Source organism: Cydia pomonella, chromosome 5 (genome assembly GCF_033807575.1).
Source record: "Cydia pomonella isolate Wapato2018A chromosome 5, ilCydPomo1, whole genome shotgun sequence".
Lineage (NCBI taxonomy): Eukaryota > Metazoa > Arthropoda > Insecta > Lepidoptera > Tortricidae > Cydia > Cydia pomonella.
In genome coordinates, this window is record NC_084707.1 from 12,811,692 (window position 1) to 12,824,194 (window position 12,503).

A 12,503-nucleotide genomic window follows, 5' to 3' on the forward strand; every position below is an offset into this window, starting at 1 on the left:
GCCCATCACGCTAGCCGCGTTTCCGCATGTCTGCGCTAGGAACGACCCGGAGCGGAGGTCGACAGTGTCGAGACTCCTCTCCATACAAAAAAATATTTTTTAATACAGTTACTCAAAAAGTGCTACTTTTCGTAGCTGTTTAGCGCGCGGAAAGTTGGTTTTCGCGAACTAGTGCTTTTTACCTTTCCAATTTTTTTAAATTTATACTCGTTCCAATTCATGACTACTTATTGATGAGTGTTAATGTTAGTTTCCTTTAAAAGTCATAATTAACATAAGCGTACTGTTAATGTAAGAATAATAAAAATAAACATATTTCGTATTTTATTACTTACCTACGTCTTCATCATTATAACACGTTTATTTTTTAATATTCAATATTGAAAAATCGTTTTTAATAAGTTGTTTGAATGGAAGGGAATAGCTGCTGAAAACGCTTGTCAAAGAAGAGGCGTTTTTTCTTACGGCAAGTATGTTTTAATTTTACAAAGGCAACATTCGATATTTTTTATACAATTTAAATATACGATACACAAATAATTGTAAATAACGATCTGAGGTAATAATAGTACAATGTTTTATATTTACAATTGTTTCTGTCTTATAGAGCATACATTAATAAAATTACTTGTTTTCTTATTTTTTCGCAACTGTATTAAAACGTCGTTCGATACACGTGCGGACATGTCATTCTTCACTCGTCCCGTCCGATATCTCGGTACTCGTGGAGTAATGACATGCTTTCCGCACCAGTATCGAAATGTACTATTTTAATACAGTTGCTCAAAAAGTGCTATTTTACGTAGCTGTTTAGCGTGCGCTAAACTTTCCGCACGCTAAACAGCTACTTAATGTATCGAGCATCTGTATTAAAAAATATATTTTATTAAGTAGGCCCGAACCAACTTTCATTTTCTTAGGCTTCGATATAAGCTACTTTAAAACGCGTGACAAGTTGCCATGCGTAGAGATGGGTCACGGGTATTTACCCGAATCTACCCTAATGGGCGGCGGGTAGATTATTTTCTTGTTAGACTTGTATAAACATTCAATAAATTGGGTTATGTTGAAGATATATATAGCAAAGTGACGGCCGTATTCGAACAATACTTATAAGAGGTCACAGCGATACGATACCGATGTGTCAGTGTCAAAAGTGACATTTCTTCAACCAAAAACGTCCCTTTCTACACTGACAGATCGGTATCGTATCGCTGTGACATCTTATAAGCATTGGACTTCCGGTTCGAGCGCCGTCTTGATAGTACAAATTTAATATAGCTTTTTGATAATTCGGTGGTGGCCGAGTGGATATGACGTCCGACTTTCAATCCGGAGGTCGCGGGTTCAAATCCTGGCTCGTACCAATGAGTTTTTCGGAACTTATGTACGAAATATCATTCGATATTTACCACTAGCTTTTCGGTGAAGGAAAACATCGTGTGGAAACCTGCATACATCTGCGAAGAAATTCAAAGGTGTATGTGAAGTCCCCAATCCGCATTGGGCTAGCGTGGGGACTATAGCCCGAGCCCTCTCGCACATGAGAGGAGGCCTGTGCCCAGCAGTGGGACGTATAAGGTTGAATTATATATATATTATTATATATTTTGATAATTCCATCGATTTTTTGTACAACCTCTGGCACACAGTAATGTACCTAATATTATATCAACGAAATAGTGCAATTAGGTACGCCAAGAGCTAGGCTCACATAAGTCCGAATTGTGAAAAAAGTGTAACTCTTGCGAATGTATGAGAATTGTAAGAGGGAAATGAAAACAGGCTGGTGGTGGAATCGACACGACTTTTCAGCCTGGCAACATCGAGTTTTTTAAAACTTACCTAGTTATATGGATCAGAAATCAGAAGTCAAACTGCGGTCTAACGATTATGTATACGGCACAGTTCTAGAGATCCTCGTCTATGAAGCATTTAAAAAAAAAGTAGTAAAATATTTTTTTCATAAAATAAAGAGGGATTATAAATGTAGATTAAAATCGGTAACCATAGAAATACAAAGGGGGTTTTATATCTATTTTTATACAGTGTATTTTGATATAACCGCAAAACAGTAATAATATACACTAATCTATGACTGCAAACTTAAACTAGACGTAGGTTTTAGTGCTAAAAAATATTTAAGAACGATTTTTTAACCATAACTACCAGAGCATAATTGATTCTTGTTTTTTTTTTTAGCGGCAATGTTTTTCGTACATCATTGTCACCCGTGACAGTTGTGACGTCGCGTCAAAATACAACGTTTTGTGTTAAAAAAAAGAAGTGATGCTTGATGTATTATTTTATGTGGAAAAATAAAAGTCGTACCATTTATATAAAACCTAAAAAACCGGGCAAGTGCGAGTCGGACTAGCGCACGAAGGGTTCCGTACCATTATTTATAAAAACGGCAAAAAAAAATATCTGTTGTATGGGAGCCACCCTTAAATATTTTTTTTATTCTGTTTTTAGTATTTGTTCTTATAGCGGCAACAGAAATACATCATCTGTGAAAATTTCAACTGTCTAGCTATCACGGTTCATGAGGTACAACCTGGTGTCATACGGACGGACGGACGGACGGACGGACAGCGAAGTCTCAGTTATAGGGTCCCGTTTGACCCTTTGGGTACGGAACCCTAAAAAAGTGTGTTCATTAAAGCCTTAATAAATTACCCTTTGATTATGCGGTCGTATCAAAAATACACGCTGTACCTTATGTACCTATATTCAACATTGTTCGTGTTAACACATAATAGCTCAACTCGAGCTAATCCAAAGCATCTCTATTAAATTTATACTTTCTTTCCTCGACAATGTGGCACTATGTGTAATATGTATGTGTATCCATAAAACAGCTTTTTAAGGCCGCCGTTCGCCCGGCTTGATGCGTTCCTAGTTGCCGTATGAATAATCATTGACATGTTTTCGCAGATCACGAGGGAGAGTGTTTGTGTCAGCGGCGGAAAATCCAAGCCGAGACGATGAGTAGACATATGTAGTAGGTATCTCGACAGACGTGTCACAGACACGGCAACGCGTGGCGGACGACGGTAAGCCATTTTGTCTTATGCTCGTTTTACCGCTCCACAATGACAATAGGCTTTTACAGCTTTGTCGTACATGTGCCGAGTGCTCATTTTTCGTACATATTCTTCCCGCCATCGTCAGTGACTCGGATATATACAACGTGTCCTTAATTTGTTGGTCAAACCTTAAACGTTTGATCGCTATTAATTCGATTATTTTTAACAAAGCACCTAGTGGAGCACCTAGGTTTGTTAACCCTTTTCCAGGCTACACCAATCTACAAGGCTTTCCCATACAATTCAAATATATTCCAATAACTCCAGTTTTGATGATTCATTTGAAGACCCGAGATTTCCCGAAAGAGAAATGTAATTTGAACCTTAAATTGAAATGCTTAAGTAGAAATTCTATTGGCGCCTATGTGGTCGATAAATCGTACTATGCCTGGAAAAGGGTAATGTCATATTCTTATAAAAATGTGTCTTAGCCTGAAACAAAGAAAACCTATACCTACAATATGCTAAATATATGCTCAATACACAATATGCTCAATACGTATTACTTGTGCTGTAGGCAGAAATAACAATATCTATCCAAGGTGTTGGGACGTATTTAACGATTCATGATGAATTGCTGTAGAGCAGCCTGAATCTGCATTGAATATTTGATATACCTAAATTCATTTGATATTCCTTTTATATACTCATACTCATAGTTTATTGATAATATAAATTACAGGTCAGGCTTACATGAGTAGTATAAATTACAGGTAGATAATTATACAATATACATAAATTTCAGAATACTTTTAAATTTCCAAGAATCCGTCTGCGATATCACTTTGCGATTTTTAAGGTTCCGTAGCTAAAATGGCAAAAACAGAACTCTTAGTTTCGTCATGTCCGTCTCCGTCCGTCTATCCGTTTGTCAAAACATAGGTGTATTTCTTGAGCCGCTATTTAGTTTAGAAGTTACAAGTAAAAAAATGTATTTGTAAAGTAACTGTGTAAAATATATTATATATTATATTTATATTATATATTTTGGTAAAAATCAAGGAGTGGTAATAGTACATTATTGTAGAGGCCGGGAAAGGACAATTCGTAGATGAGTTTCGACTTTGTCGGACGTCGCGAAGCGGAATCCTGCTTTTCTCCAAACATGCGAAGAAATAAGGTAAAATAACCATATTTTAAGCATCAACCAGCACTCAAATCGAACCTTCATATCAAAAACGTCAAATTCAATTTCCCTCTTTAATTATTTTTGAAAAGTTAAAGGCACAACTTATTCTGCCATTCAGCATTCGTTCATTCAATATAATAATTGTGCAACATAAGCTGAATGTGCACGCATGAGATCCTTAAAAATATGAAAATTATAGTCTTTGATTTTATTAAGCAATATGCGCACGATCTTACACGACGGTCTTACGAAATATGCTATTGTAGGAGTAAGGGTTCAATTACACCTTTTTAATTTTAGAGTGTAATATTAATTAATAATAATAATTGTAATTTTCATTTGGAATGTAATGTGTTTAAACTTTAAAAAATAGCATTTTTCTATATTGTCATGTACAAAAGGTTTCGTCGTAAGAAACATTCAATTAACGTTGATTATTGTTAGTGTCCCGAATAAGGGGCAAACAATAATGGACCTCAGTCCGAATAGGTGCCCTTTTTATACAATAAACCAACGAAATAATAGGAATAAGCAATTAACAGAACCAAGGAAAAATATTATTATTGTATCACACTATTCCAATTATTACGAAATTCATCCTTCCAACGAAGTGAAGGTACGCCAACATACAATGAGTTACATTGTTTGGGCATCTCTCAAACAGCGTTCCATTAATAGAATAGGAAATATCCACACGGGAGAAAATAAAATGTGGCTGAGAGATTTCTTAGTAAGTAAGCGGTCATTTGTAAGCAGCCGAGAAAAATGCTCACTCGTCCAGAAAAAATAATCGAGAACGGTTAGTGACGTACCTTCCTTTTGCGAATTTTTCACCCTTATTTACGACGTTTCTCGAAACACTGTAAACACCGGTATTTCCGAACAATTGATTACACAAGAGCGATCGCCTATTCAAAATAGGGTGAAAATGGCGAATCGTGTATTCGTACTTATGTACGTATATTTTGAAGTAAGTAAGCCATCATCTCCTATAACCTATTGAATTAGCCTGAAGATTTCACCTAGGATCTTTACAACGACCGGTCATTCTGCGGGTGTCAGTTCATGTATTATGGTTCATAATTCCGTGCAGATTTTTTGGTATCCTATAAATCTGCTCCAGCGGCCAGCGGCTTTTCGAGAAGGTTTACGTGATGCAATCACTATAACCAAAACTAAATTTAAGTCAAATAACACCGGTTCTGGCAACGACCGACTTATTTACGACCAGAGACGAAAGCGGTGGCCGCAGATTACTATGCGTAACAAAATGTTGGGACGCGGAAAACTACTTTGTGAAACAAACTTTTTAGTACAATAAGATGTAGAACCTTGTCATAAAACTTTCCAAGTTTCCGGAATATTCACCAAAATGAAGTGATGCTGCTCTCCATTGGCACTTTATAATATATTCCACAATAGTTTTCTTTCTTCCTGTTTGCAGTTACTTGAGAAAAGTTTCACAACGTGATCTCTCGCAGGAAATTAGATTTATCCAGCTCAACATGGACGATTCTCAGAAAGAAAGAAGCGAAGTCCTCTCGTCGATTGTTCGGTCGCATCTTGGGAGTTTCGATTAACATACGATGGTTTGCATACTCCGTTGAGATTTTTGGTGATTCGAGATTTCCTTTTCTTTTGTATTTTTGTTAAAGTGAAATGTTTAAAGTTATGGTTTTACTTAAGTGTCTTTCTCAATATATCTATTATTATTAGGTACAGATACTTTCGGGTAGTCTTATTGAATTAGGTATGGAATTTTATAACTTTTGTATTAATTAGGTATGTATTTCACTTAATCAACGAACGCCCTCCAAACCTTTAAGAAAAGAGCGTACTCCCATATTAAAGGCCGGCAACGCACTTACAACCTTTTTGGTGTTGCGCGGGTGTCTATATACGACGGTAATCGCTTACTATAACAACAAATACTAAAAAACAGAATGAAATAAAGATTTAACGGGGCTTCCATACAACAAACGTTATTTTTTTGCCGTTTTTATAGATAATGGTACGGAACCCTTCGTGCGCGAGTCCGACTCGCACTTGATCAGCTTTTTTGTAATATGTTTATGTATAAATACATACTATACGAGTATACCTATATCCTTCACCGGAAACCTAGGAAATGTATACAATTCCGAAGCTATTTAGGAAATGTATAAAATATTGTTTGAAAGATTTTTTAATACACTCATATCTAGAAATTGTATGAAATTTCGATATTGTACTAGGAAATGTGTAAAACTAATGCTTTCTGTGAATAATATAAATAGAACACGTTAGTAAACTGAGCAGCAAGCAGGTTAGGTTAGGTTAGAACTGCGATCCCCACGAATACGAATTGTTGCCAGAATAGTAGGTTAGGTTAGAACTATTATTGTATTATCTTATCGGGTCAGAGGTGTAGGGTTAGAGCCGGAGTAGCTTTATTTGACGTTCATAAGCGCATTGTAATATGCCTACTTGGAAAATTTACTATTTTTATCTTTAATTGCGATCCCCACAAACATACATTTCCGATTGCTATTTAGAAAATGTATAGATTTCCTAGGAAATTTGCCTAATATAAATTATTTCACGGATTTCCGGGCGATTTCAGGAATTATATACCTTTCCTAGGAATTGTATACATACATTTTCATTAACATATACTAATATTAAGTAGAAATAGAGGTAGAGATTACCATGGCGTCAATACCCACTAAATGTTAGAATAAAAACCCCAGCGTTTCCGGTACTGGAGACTCAGAAGCACATGTTATTTTCAAGACCTACCTTCATACATTTGAAGTATTTAAACGTAGCGAAAAGAAAAGAATATACGGCGAAAGTTATTAAAATTCCAATTATTTTCATGGTATAGACCACTTTGATATTCAGTTTAACTCGCAAAGAAGCTCGCTTTTTAACTGTCAGCATGAGTTCTAAAACAATTTGCCGAGACTCAAATTGAGGTTATTGTTTGATATCTTCCACTCGTGAATACTTAATTGGACTTGAATAAGGTTGACGCCGTACGGCTTATTTCGCCTCAATTTTATTACCCAAAGGTTGTCTGGAAGAGGTCGCTCTTTAGTAATAAGTCCGCGTGTTATCTACCTCTACATTTAATCAGTTGTTTCTTTTCTTTTGTATCTTTTTACTGAGGTATGCCAAAAATTAATATTCTATCTATCTATGTTATTGATGATTTTAGTCATAAAATCACATATTTTATTTTACCTTATGGCTTGATTTTTCTTTGGCCTTGGACCATAGTCATTTGGATAAGTCTCCCTAACTTTAACTAATGGAGGCAGACAGGTAAAAATAATACGAAAACGAAGAAACATCCAGTCAGAGCAAAAATATTTTTTGCAACCCTTGTTGATTTGAAATAGAATTTCCTATGTAATAAAATAACCGTACCGTATATATACTGGAATTCAAACAATTACCATATTCGAAGAATATAATTTGAAATAAAAGGGGAAAGGGTGTGTCTTGTAAATTTATATTAAAAGGCATCTCTCGTTAGTCGAGTAAGTACTGGATATTCGTATTCGCCCTCTTCAACAAAATGGTCTTTATGGGCAGTGTGAGCGAGTGTGCGTGTGCGGGCACACAGATTAATCGATGTGGGTAAAGTTTGCCTGCGGTCCTGGCTCGTTTCTCGTCAAAATAACCGTACTTATATGTTGGAAACGCTAAATGATAGCGCATACACTTGCATTCGTATTTCGACGATCATATTTGAGTCTTTTAATGCTTAAAATGACGCTGATAGCTATTGGTAACATAAGTATAAGGTTAATAAAACAAATTTGATAAATTAAAGTTATTTGACAACAATATAAAGGCCAGGATAACCACGGCGTGGGTGTCCCGTGGGTCAAATCGAGTATCCGGCAGACCTCGTCGGCTATGGCGAGATAAATTGGACTGCTTTTTCAGACTGGCCAGATGTAGCTCAAACCTGGGACGAGTAACAGGATGTGAGAGAAGAAGAAGGGTGAGGCCCTTTGCCCAACAGTGGGATACAATAGGCTCGTAACAATAACGTGTTTTCGGGGTTGTAGGAATACACATAATGCCTTATTACTTATTTACAGAGTAGGTATTTAGACATATACTATACCCGTGCAATGCATATTTCTTCAGATGAATATACTAGAATCTAGGATAGGGACATAAATTTGCATCTTTACAATATGAGAGCTTCATGTTTATATTATAACCTAATATTAACTAGGTACCTATATCGTTTTTTTTTATACTAATATTTATATTAAGTTTATGCGGACCTTTTGTGGTAAACTTACTTTTATATCAGCTTAACAAGCAAAACAAATAAAAATTGTTTTAACTTGGTCTTAAAAGATAAAAATATAAAAATACCTAATATAATTCGACCACAAGACGCGTAAGTAATAATCGTGTGGAAAAACTGTTTTTCCTCGTACTCTTCTTGCACGAGAATGCGTCAAATTAAATGAGTTTTCGAATGTAGGACGTAGGTACCATATGCTATTGCCTACGTAGCATTATAAGTCCATTGTGTTCATTGCAGGGCAAAGATTCCGCCTGTTTCTCCAATTCTCCATTCGTCCCGTTTGATAATTTGATATTACTCACAGTGCATCTTGCTCGTGCTTTGTTGTGCACATAAAGTATTGTCAGTAATGTTAAACCAGGATCGAATGGGATTCCTTTTCTAGTCTCTCAAAAAGAAGTCCTTGTCATGTGATCTGCCGGTTCTTTACATTCAGTCTCGAGTGCTCCAATACTTGGTGATCTTTTTCTGCTAGTCATCTTTAATGCGCCAGACAGACCAGCCTAGTTTCACCTCAAAAAACAATCACTTCGAAAAATAATATTTTAAATACAAATAATACTAAGTCACGCTCCGATATTATAAACCTTGTCCTTCTTCCACCTACAAATTGTTCTGAAAGTCGCCGTCAAAAGACAACTCGTCCCTTGGGAAAAACAACAGCAGTCGGGGTTGAGGCTCGAGTCAATTTCCGACGAGACTCGGCGGGTTTAAATGTATCGTAGCTAAAGTCGATTAAAAAAATAATTTACAAATTAAAACTGATTGTTTGGTGTTTTTTAGTTCGAAATATCTTCTATGCATAAGTAGGTTAGTTAAAAATTATCCCATTAACAGGTGCTTCGATATTATATCCCATTTGTCACCAACTTCTGAGTACGAGAGCTAATATGAGAATACCCCATCGTCGTCACTGGGACAAAAGGGAATAGGTTCACTCCAATCGTCCCTGCTTGAATTAATTTTATAAAAATTTGATAATGCCTCAATATGTCTTGAATAGTTTATTTTATTTATTTAAAAACACCGAAACAAAATGAGGCTAAGATGAGTGTTGTTACAACATCTAAAGGATACTCAAAGAAACGGCCATAAAGCTAACTTACGATTTTCATACAGCCTTGGCCTGTAAGATCTGGAAGAAATTGATTATGAACTTATATTTTATAAATATATATCACCGTAAAACAGAAAAAAATAAATATTAACAGTCTATTCTATCTGTCTATCACAACAATTTTTATTGTAAATGGTATCCACGAATTTATTGTCGATACACACCCGGTTTCACGTCACTTTTCTGTTTGATTCAGTTAAGATTTCAATGTTTACCATAATCACAACCACCACCAACCATACCGTAATTGTTTGTCAATTGTTTTATAACATACAACTATTACATACCCATATAATCAAACAACCGAGACAGGTAAATATCAAATGATGTTTCATACATACGTCCCACAAAACTTATTGGTACGAGCCGGGGTTTGAACCCGCGACCTCCGGATTGCAAGTCACACGCTCTTACCGCTAGGCCACCAGCGCTTTTAGAGAGAGAGAAGCGAATAAAAAAAATGCAGTTTAATTTATTTTTAAATATATTATAATGGCCCAACATAAGATTTTAAAACCTCCAGGGCCCATTAATATATGGGTCGTTAATAGCTGCGATTGTTTTCTTACTTATACATAGAATACATTGTAAATAGAATAAAAATAGGTGTTTAATAAAGGTGTTTGTTGAATCAAATAAAACTAAGAAAATGAGGAGCAATGTAAAAACAGGTGTTTAAATCAAATGGAAGGCACTCCTAAATGTCTGTACGGGATTTGTAACAAAATGAGTAGTATATTATTCTACTTATATACATACCTACAATGTAATATTATTATTCAGACATTGAATTTATAGCGTAGAACTATGAATGCCCAAATGTTGTAAAATTTGTTATTTAACGAGCTCGCGTTTTTAAAGCAAACATAAGCAGTAAGGCGAATCTAAAACACATATTTTAAAAAGTAAGTATTTTATTTATTTAGAAAATAAATCATTTCTAAATAAATAAAATACTTACTTTTTAAACTAAAATACCTACTTACGAAAAACAAATCTGAATTTTTCTTTGTATACAAATTGGGTAAAGAAATTTAATTTAAAGTTACAGAAACATTGAGAATAAAGGCAACCACAGAAATATCTCCAAAGTATTTATACGGCTCAAACAATCAGTGCCCTTTTCACAAAGTTTGAACCCCCTATACAAAGAGGGGATTATTACAAGCTTATCATCACGTAATATAAATTGGAATGAGCAATAATCGGTTCTATTATTTTGCCCTGTGTATTTAGTCGAGCTGCAATGATTTGTTAGCAATACTTTTGGGGTATATATAAATCATGATTAATAACGCTATTACCAAAAAGAATAATTCAGAAATAAAATTTTAAATATCGGTAATATCGTTGATGGCGTCGTGTTTGGGTTAAAATGATCGACAAGGAAACTTTAAGCGAGACGGTCACTTTAGTAAGATGTATTATGGATTCTGACGTAAAAACGTTAATTGGTTATTTTTGTATCGGTATTATAATAATTTGCCGGTGCAATCTCTCGAACACCTCTCGAATAAGTTGTATGATTAAGATGAAAGGACACGAATGTTTCTCCATACAAACGTAGTCCCCATTTTCCTCTCTGAATATGAACATTATAGAAAATACTTTTATGCTATTTGATGTATTTTAACCGCAGTTATGACCGCTCGTTTAAATTTTAATTACGATAATTAGTATAATTACAAGAGTTAGCTTGTATAAATGTGATTTTTTTTATTAATTAAAATAATAACAAAATCTAACAAATTCAAATGAAGGGACATAGCTATGGTAAATATTCAATAATTGTGTAAAAATATTTAGCATAGTGTCAATATCTAGGGAGGAAAATGGGGACAACATTTATATGGAGATCCCCTATCCTCTTAATTGGTGCAAATTGGGTAACCGTACCTACGGCGAGGGCAGTGCTACGACTAAGTGCTACGACACTGCGTAGGCAGCGCTGGCGCAGCGTAGCTTTGTAGCTCGTAACAGAATTTGCATTATTTACCGTTCCTAATAAAATAAGGTTTGTAAACGGATCGTTCTGTTTGTCAAAGAATTAGGTGCAGAATTTAATAGAATATCCAGATGATACACTAATGGTTAAGAAATATATGCGACTTAATAGTAATATGCCAATGTGCCTTGCTAGCAGCGAACGATAAATAGTAAATATCATAAGTGAAAATTATGTATTGACGATATCATTATTATTTGATGTAAAAACAAGTTACGATTATACCCACCTGCTTGAATTCCACTTAGCTGTTTTATTTTTTATAAATTTTACTTGAAAGATTACTTACTTATGTTACGTAGGTAGGTATTTGAAATGTATAAGTGAACTACTAAAAGCTTAAGACAAACTTAAATAACAATTTGAATAAAAATATATAGAGCATAAAATTATTCGTGCCGTAATTAAACAGGAAAAAACTTAATTTGGTAAGTAGTTGTAAACTTTTACTAACCAAATCGTCTTTAATATAAATACCTACCTGTTCTCGACTTGAAGATAATGTTCAACAATCACTTTAATGTCGCACGAAAGTCGTATAAATTAATTGCTCCACGGAAGCTTTTCATGATATAGTAATGTGACATTAGTCTCGTCATTCAAACACAAGGAGGTCCGTATTAATGGCATGCTTTTAACGCCGCGCGGAGCGTTCGTCTCCGGCGCTGTGGGAAGGACGAGAGAGCGCTCTCCGCTCGGCGGCAGCGTGTGCCCAAGCGACCGCGGGAGCGGTGAGCGGATCTGTCGCGGCGGCGGCGCTAACGGCACGACGGCGTGGAGCGAGCAGCCGCGAGGAGCGCGTGGGTCGCACTGCCACTGCCGCCGCTCGCCGTTCGGCGCGAATAATC

The 12,503-nt window shown here is 35.6% G+C and overlaps 2 protein-coding genes across 2 annotated transcripts in view; one reads left to right on the plus strand and one right to left on the minus strand.

Moving 5' to 3' along the window:
• Positions 1 to 12,369, minus strand: part of LOC133517757 (uncharacterized) — a 47,748-nt gene extending 35,379 nt beyond the window's left edge. Inside the window, exon 1 of the mRNA XM_061851154.1 lies at positions 12,137 to 12,369. The gene's annotated coding sequence lies outside the window, so the exon portion shown is untranslated. The remainder of the gene's footprint in view (positions 1 to 12,136) is intronic.
• Positions 2,938 to 12,503, plus strand: part of LOC133517751 (homocysteine S-methyltransferase-like) — a 76,764-nt gene continuing 67,198 nt past the window's right edge. The window contains exon 1 of the mRNA XM_061851146.1: positions 2,938 to 3,056. The gene's annotated coding sequence lies outside the window, so the exon portion shown is untranslated. The remainder of the gene's footprint in view (positions 3,057 to 12,503) is intronic.